The following is a 7,808-nucleotide window of genomic DNA, read 5'->3' as shown; positions in this document are numbered from 1 at the left end:
TCCGAAATTCAACTCATGCCCCCTGCTAACTGCAAGGGAAACAGAAATGTAGTTTAGATGTGTGGCCGGAGAGAGAGAGAGAGAGAGAGAGAGGACCAGATATTGGTAAAAATTCACCCTTCTTACAGAGGGGGTGGGGGGGCGTTGTGTTGGTTTCTGTGATCCCCAAGGGTCCTTTGAACCATGTGGTCTAGAATGTCCCACGAGCTCTGGCCTTTCTCACCTAAACCCCTGACCACTGGCATCCTCTTGGCCCTCAGCCTAGTCCTCTGTCATCCTGGGTTCCCCAGACTGGCCAGCCTCTTTCAGGGCTGGCATCATCTTTCCCTGAGGTTTGGGGAAAGGAGTGCCTCCTGTGGACTCACCTTAATGGGGGCCAAACAGAGTCACTTAAATTGTAGCTATAGCTGAATTTAGAAATCTTCCCATTCACCAGAGCTTCTTAGCCTTTTGGGTTTTTTTTTTTTTTTTAGGGAGTATGGGGGCTATTGACCTAATTTGAAAATTTGACCAAAGCTGTGGACTCTTTAGAAAAATGTTCAGATGAGGCTGGAATTCCCATCATTGACTAGAGCAGCGGTTGTTAGCCTTCACCCAGCATCACGATCTCCTGGGGGTGCTTACTAGAAATGCACATCCCTAGGCCCACCCCCGGATTCCAATCTAGACGGTGTGCCTAGGAACCTGCATTTTGGGAGGCCCCCTGAAGTGGAGGGGAAAGACAGAGGCCCTCAAGTGGGTGCCTGGCTGTGCCCCTGGGTGGGTCTGTGCCACACAGCCCCTGCGCCGGCCCTCCTGGGAGCCAGCGGAGCCGAGCTGGCATAAGCTTCATCCGGTTCCTTTCCCACTGCACCGCCCTCCTACCCATAGGGGTAGGACAGGCAGCAGGCCAAGCCAAACACTTAAGACTCATTAGTGGGGAAAATGGAGCCTGGGCTGGTCCCAGTGCCCGGGCTCTGCTGGGAGGGGGAAGAGATGGGGCCCTGCTTCCAAAGAAGGCCAGAGCCAGGTCTGGTGGGTGGGGACAGCACACTCTCCCTCTGTCTGAGGACCGGTTCGGGGGCCTTGCTGGGAGTCAGGGAGAGAAGAGGGCAACATACATGAGCTTTGAACCGCCTGTAAAGTGTTTGACAACAACTAGGAAAGGGTGATCTTAGCATGTAGTCATTTCTCAGACTGTGCCTGGGGTTCTTGGGAGTGGCCTCAGAGGGGCAGGTCTTGGTCTTTGGAACATGGCTTTGGATTTTGGAAATGGTTGAAAGTCACTTGGATGTCTGTATTGGGGAATTCTTTGGGCGGTCAAGCGGGCTGATCACTTTTGGTCCAAGGTGGCTCTGAAGGCGATTTCTGAAGAGTTGAATGAACTCTAGAATAAGTGTACAGCCCTCGAGGGTACCACTTTAAAGACACCAAGTCCATGTGTTTATAAACGAATCAACCCCTTTCCTACACGTCAGAAAGCTGAACTGTCCCTTCCCGGGATTTTTGTGATAACTCTCAGAGGCTCTGGTCCCAATCCTGTCATGATTAGAAACGTCTCAGCACGGTCCCTCCCTGATTCCTTGCTTCCGAGGCCCTCACCCAGAGCCTGTCCACGTGGGAATTTGATGCCAGATAACAGAGGAAGCTTTTGGGAACTGAACGGGAGTGGAGTCCACGGGGCAGTCCCACATTCCCTGCAATCCAAGGCTGGAATTGGTGTTTGGGTTGGGGTTAAGCCTGTGAACGAGCTGGCCGTTGCCCACGGAAGCCTTTTGCTATTTGGGTGGTAGTGGTGGGTGTTGTGGGAAGTCTTCTACCCACTGTTCCCGCCCGTTGTCCTTCCTCCAGCATCCTGTACCCCAAATGTGGTCCAGCCGTCTGCCATGGATGGGCACAGCCCATCCCCGAGAGGGCTAGAGACAGGCGGTTCTGGTGGAGGGGTGAGCGGGCCAGAGTTTATCTGTGGCTTCTGACCCTCAGCTTTAAAAGAAGTATAAAATAGAGGATCTCCTCTACAGAACTGTTTTGAGGTCTAAATGGTGGCAAATGAACATACCTGGGACAGAGCAAGTGGTCCTGGCTAGTTCTTTTCCTTTGTTTGTTTATATGGCGGGAACAGAGGACCTTTTTTGGATCTCTTGACTCCTAGACTCAGAGGAGGCTGACACTTGGCCTGGAAGCTGGTGGACGGGATTTTCTCGGGGACGATTTGCCTCTGGGGTCTCTCTGAGCCTGAAGTGTAGGTTCACCTGGGATAAGCCTTTGGCCACTGAGCCACTGCCCTGACTCCCCGCCCCTCCCCTGCCAGAGACAGCCCGTCACAGACACATGCTGGCAGGTTCCAGAGGCACACGGCTCTACCCTGGGGAGAGTGCCAGGCCCTCGTGGCTGGAGCCTCCTGGGTGCAGAATGATCAAGTAGGTTTTAATCGCTGCCCAAGGAGCAACTCTAATTATACTTTCATTTATATAGCACTCTGTCTCCAAAGGGCCGAACACCCATTCATTCATTTTTTTAAAGACAAAGCTTGTTGAATTTTTTTTCTGATGACAAAAGCAAAGCATATTCATTGAAGACCACTTAGAAAATACAGAGAAGTACGATTAAGAAAAGAAATTGCTTGTAACTTCACCACCCAGATATACCATTTTTTAAAAAGTTTACTTTCTATTTTAGAATAGACTTAGGTTAAAAATTGCGAAAATAGTACAGAGGGTTCCTCTCAACCCACACCCAGTTTTCCTTAATGTTAATATCTTACATTGGTATGGTACTTCGGTTACAACAAACGAAATGGTATTGATACATTTTTGTTAAAGTCCAGACTTTATTCACATTCCTTAGTTTTTACCTAATAGCCCTTTTCTGTTCCAGGATCCCACATTACATGTAGTTGTCATGTTTCTTTAGGCTCCGTTTGGCTGTGACAGTTTCTGAGACTTGCCTTATTTTTTTTTTTTTTTTGCGGGTCCCTCACCGCTGTGGCCTCTCCCGTTGCGGAGCACAGGCTCCGGACGCGCAGGCTCGGCGGCCATGGCTCACGGGCCCAGCAGCTCCACGGCATGTGGGATCTTCCCGGACCGGGGCACGAACCCATGTCCCCCGCATCGGCAGGCGGACTCTCAACCACTGCGCCATCAGGGAAGCCCGACTTGCCTTATTTTTGATGACCCTGACAGTTTTCAGGAGTACTTGTAGAATGTCCTTTAATTTGAGTTTCTCTGATGTTTTTCTCCTGATTAGACAGTGATTATAGGTTTTTGGGAGGTGGAAGTAAAGCATTCTCATGAGACCATATCAAAGGTAGCTGATATCCAAACGACTTACTACTCTTAATTTTAACCTTGATCATCTGGCCAAGGCAGTGTTTGTCAGATTTCTCCACTGTGAAGTTACTCCTTCCCCACTTTCCATACTGCACTCTTTGGAAGGAAGTACTAACTCTGGTGTTTTGATATATTTGTTTCCAGTCTCAAACGTTTCCCCCTCACTTCCTAAAATGAAAGCAAAATTCCAGTGGGCGCTTGTTAATTCCTGACCTGTTGGTCTTAACCAGGAGCTGGGGTCTGGGTTCTAGCCTAGACAGTTTTTATTTTCTGGAGATCTTAGCATGTAAGCACATATGACCAATTTAACTGAGTCTGTGCTTTGGTTTCATCGATTAAAACGTAGTTTTCGAGCATTTACGACATGCCAGGCGCTGTGCTGTGTCTTTCATGCCTTGTTAGTCCGCGTACCACCTGGTGGTAGAGATACTTTTGTTCTCTTCATGTTGTGGGTGAGAAAACTGCGATTCGTGGGAGTGAATTAAGTCGCCCAGAGTCACACAGCGGGCAAGTGACAGAGTTGGAATTCAAACCTTGGTCTGTGACGCCAGAGCTCAGTCCTAAACCATGCTTAACTGGACTGGTGAAGAGCAGTCGTAGGGAAGGGCGGTCAGAGTACAGGCTCAGGGGTTTGGATCATAGTTCTTCCATTTACTAGCTGTGTGGCCTTGGGTAAGTCACTTCACGTCTCTAAGCCTCAGTTTTCTTAACTGTTCATTGGGAGAGTAACATTATCTTCCTCAGAGGATTAAATTACTTAAACAGTGCTTGGCTCAGGGTAGGAAATCAACAAGGGTTATTATTGTTATTACTATGCTGTTTTCTCATTTTCACATCCATCCATCCAACTAACCATCCTTCCTTCATCCATCCATCCATGAAAAGCATTGCTTGCTCTGGGCCTTGGTTTCCCCATCTACAGTGGGCATTAAACAAGAGTGGGTGTTTTGAACCTTTTTTGTGCCACTGGACACTTCAGGTGGTCTGGTAAAGTTAAAGACACAGGATGACAAAGGAAGCTAATTATATCAACAAACAGTTATCAAAATATTGAAAAATGAATTTGTGCCGTAGTAATACATACATCTATTTATTAATGCATTAAATGATCTAGTGGTAGGTCTGGTCCCTACTACAATTTTGAGGTAGTCATATGAATAATGTTTTGAGAATTCTGCCATGACTGTAATGAGCTATGAAGATACTTGTCATTATTCTTAGTGACAAAGTCTTAGGTCCTCCTAATTCTGCTGGGGCTTGGTGCCTGTGTTCATAATAGAAAGAAACACTCAATTTCCGTTAGCATTGCTGAACGCTTAGCGAACATTTATCCCCTCACTCCAGGTTCACAGATGGCTGAATTCTTAACATGGACCCCAGGTTAAGAAGGGAGCTGGTGGATGCCCGGGGTCCCTTCCAGCTCTTACAATGTGTGATTCGAGTCTGATCCCGAGGGTTTCCAGGGGGCGGAGAGAGAGGAGCCCTGCGTTCCCAGGATACTGACCACAGGACAGACATACCTTGGGGCCTTTCAAGCCTCAGCCTGGCTTTCCCGGATTGCTCTGTTCTAGATGTTTCAGAGAAGCTGGCTGGCAGCTCCCCGTGGAGACTTTGCCCTCACTGATGAATGGCTGCTGCCTCACATCTATTGACCGGAGCCCTTTGTTTTCGAGAAGCAACCTGCCTTTCTCTTTTTAACCCCTGCCGGCCTGGCCCCAATCAGGATGCTTTCTATGCTCCGGGCTCAGCCCCGGGGCAAGACAGACATCAGGAGAAGGTTAACGTCTGGGATGAAGGGCGCCCACCAAAGGCCAGGAGCTATGCTGGGCCCTCTTATCTAAGTGCTTGGCTCATTGAATCTGCTGGCAGCCCAGGAGCTAGACTTCAAACCCCAGGTCTGTCTGAACTTCAAACGCTGTGCTCTCTCCGGGGCTCCAGAAGCTTCTAGCCTTTCTTCACCACACAGGTGAGTTCGGGGTCTTTTCCACCCCAAGATACACACATAACCACCCCCCACCCCCCTTCCCACCACACACACACACACACACACACACACACACACACACACACACACATACACTTTCTCAGATCTACAGACAGATGGGGTTGGTTTCACCCAGCATGAGAAGGAGCCATTGACTGAAGCTTTGGGGCGCTGGGAAGATGGGAAAGGCCCTCCCTGCCCCCAAGTCTGCTAGTTTTCAGCCCCTGGAAGCCAGCATTTTCATCACTAGCAGCCCATATCTTTGGGTTAAGCATTGCCCTCCCTGGGGCTTTGGATTAGAATACGATCTCTAAGGCAATGCTAATTCTTCCGACCTTAAAGCCTTTGTTAGTGTTTGTGCAGGTAGCAGGGCACAGGCACGGAAGGGGAAGCCGTGGCGTCTAAGGGCCCGACTCCTCCATGCAATGCAATCCAACAGACACTTTATCGAACCATCTGTTACTCATGCTGGGGAAGTGGAGATGAGTCAGGTACAGCCATCATCTCAGGGTCAAAAAGTCTGGCAAGGAAGACAACTACAGGAGACAAACCAAAATACGGTGTCATAGAGATAATAATGGTGACATGTACAGTGTGAGAGTGCAGAGCAATTTGGATGGAAGCTGTCTTAGTCTGCTCTGGCTGCTGTAACAAAATACCACAGGCTGGGCAGCTTAAACAACAGGAACTTATTTTTTCACTGTTCTGGAAGCTGGAAGTCCAAGGTGCTGGCAGGGCTGGTGTCCTCGGAGGTCTCTCTCCTTGGGTTGAAGGCAGCAGCCACCTCCCTGTGTCTTCACATGGGCTTCCCTCTGTGTGTGTCTGTGTCGTAATCTCCTCTTCTTTATAAAGACACCAATCATATTGGATTAGGGCCCATCCACATGACCTCATTTTCACTTAATGGCCTCTTTAAAGACCCTATCTCCAAATGCAGTCACAGTCTGAGGTGTTGAAGGTCTTCAACATGTGACTTTGGGGGCTGGAGGGGGCACAATTCAGGTTGTAAGAACAGGAGTTGCCCACGGAACACGGGAGAAATGAGGCTGATGGGGGTGAGGGTGGACAGAGCGGGGTCAGGAGAGGCCTTGACTGTCAGAGTTAAGCTTCATGTTATAGGACTTAAAGGTGCTGGCGCCTGTTCCGTAGCTGGAAACTGAAAGCATCTCATCTTGTTCCCAACGCTCTGGAGATTCTGGGAGGGGTGAGAGCTCTCAGGCCTACAGCCCTCAGGGCTGGTCAGGGGGGCCACGCCCCAAGGAGGGGCCAGCATTGTCCGTCTGTCCGGGCTCTGTGGGAGCCCCGCCCAGCTGGGTGGGTCGCAGAAACTTGTCAAGGAGGAAACCTTGCCGCTTTCCAGAAAATCCCGTCTGAATGGGCACGGTTGTACAAAGACCTCACTAGGCAGAGTCTGCTGGGCAACCAGAGTTCAGGTCATGCTCTCAACAGAGAGGCAGAGGGGTGGAGTTCTGCCTTCAGGGCTTTCACCATCCGGGGGGCGTGGTCGACGGAGGAGGTATGAGGTCCCTGCTGTCACATTCAAATCCCTCCGTCTCGCTGCTTCCTGCTTCCTCTTCCGTTAAAAAGAGGGCCTGGCCCTTCTGCCACCGACTTTAGGATCCTGAAACTGAGAAGGAAATGGGGGCAGAAGGGCCAGCTGAGGGCATGGAACAGGCCCCTGCCTCTGGGGAGAGCCTTTCTGCTCCATCCACCAACCAGGATGAGGAGGCAGGGGCAGGGATGGAGGATGGGGTACTTCTGCTGGATAATTAAAAAAAAACAAAAAACAATTTACTGACCTGGTGTGTCCAGTTCATGAATTTTAAGCATAGAGCTTTGATGGGTTTTTACATATGAATACGTGTGTGTCACCACCACTCAGATCAAGATATAGACTGTACAGAGCCCAGAAAACTCCCTCCTTTGTATCCCTTGCACCCCACCCCCCAGGAACCACTATTCTGACCATAGATTAGTTTTGTCCTTGAACGTCACATAAATGGAATCACACAGGATGCACTCTTTCGCGTCTGGCTTCTTTCAACACTCGTTATTATACCTGAGATCTTCTCCCTCTGAGTTCTGCAGGAAACAGGGCAGACCCTCCTCAGATAGTCTCTTCCACATACGCCCCTGAGCTTGGCCCCCAAATTCCTTGACATTTCTCGTGGCAAGATGTCGCTGCCTTTGAATCTGGGCGGGGTTGTGACTGCTTTGACCAGCAGAGTGTGAAGAATGATGCTGCAATTCCTAGGCCGAGGCATAAAAGGTGGTGCAGCTTCTGCCTTCTGTTGGAGTGCTGGGTAGCCACGTAAGAAGTCTCACTACCTAAGGCCGCCATGTTGTGAGGAAGCCTAGCCTCATGGGGAGGCCGTGGCAGGTGCTCTGTCTATCTCTGAGTCTACCCAGCCCAGGCACCCGGCGTGTGAGTGAATGGACCCCAGAGGGTTCCAGCCCCCAGGGGTCAATCATTCCCTGCCTTAGCTTCCCCCCCTTGATGGACCCATTTACCAAAT

The sequence above is a fragment of the Delphinus delphis genome, chromosome 8 (genome assembly GCF_949987515.2).
Source record: "Delphinus delphis chromosome 8, mDelDel1.2, whole genome shotgun sequence".
Taxonomy (NCBI): domain Eukaryota; kingdom Metazoa; phylum Chordata; class Mammalia; order Artiodactyla; family Delphinidae; genus Delphinus; species Delphinus delphis.
Note: the sequence above shows the minus strand (reverse complement) of the source record.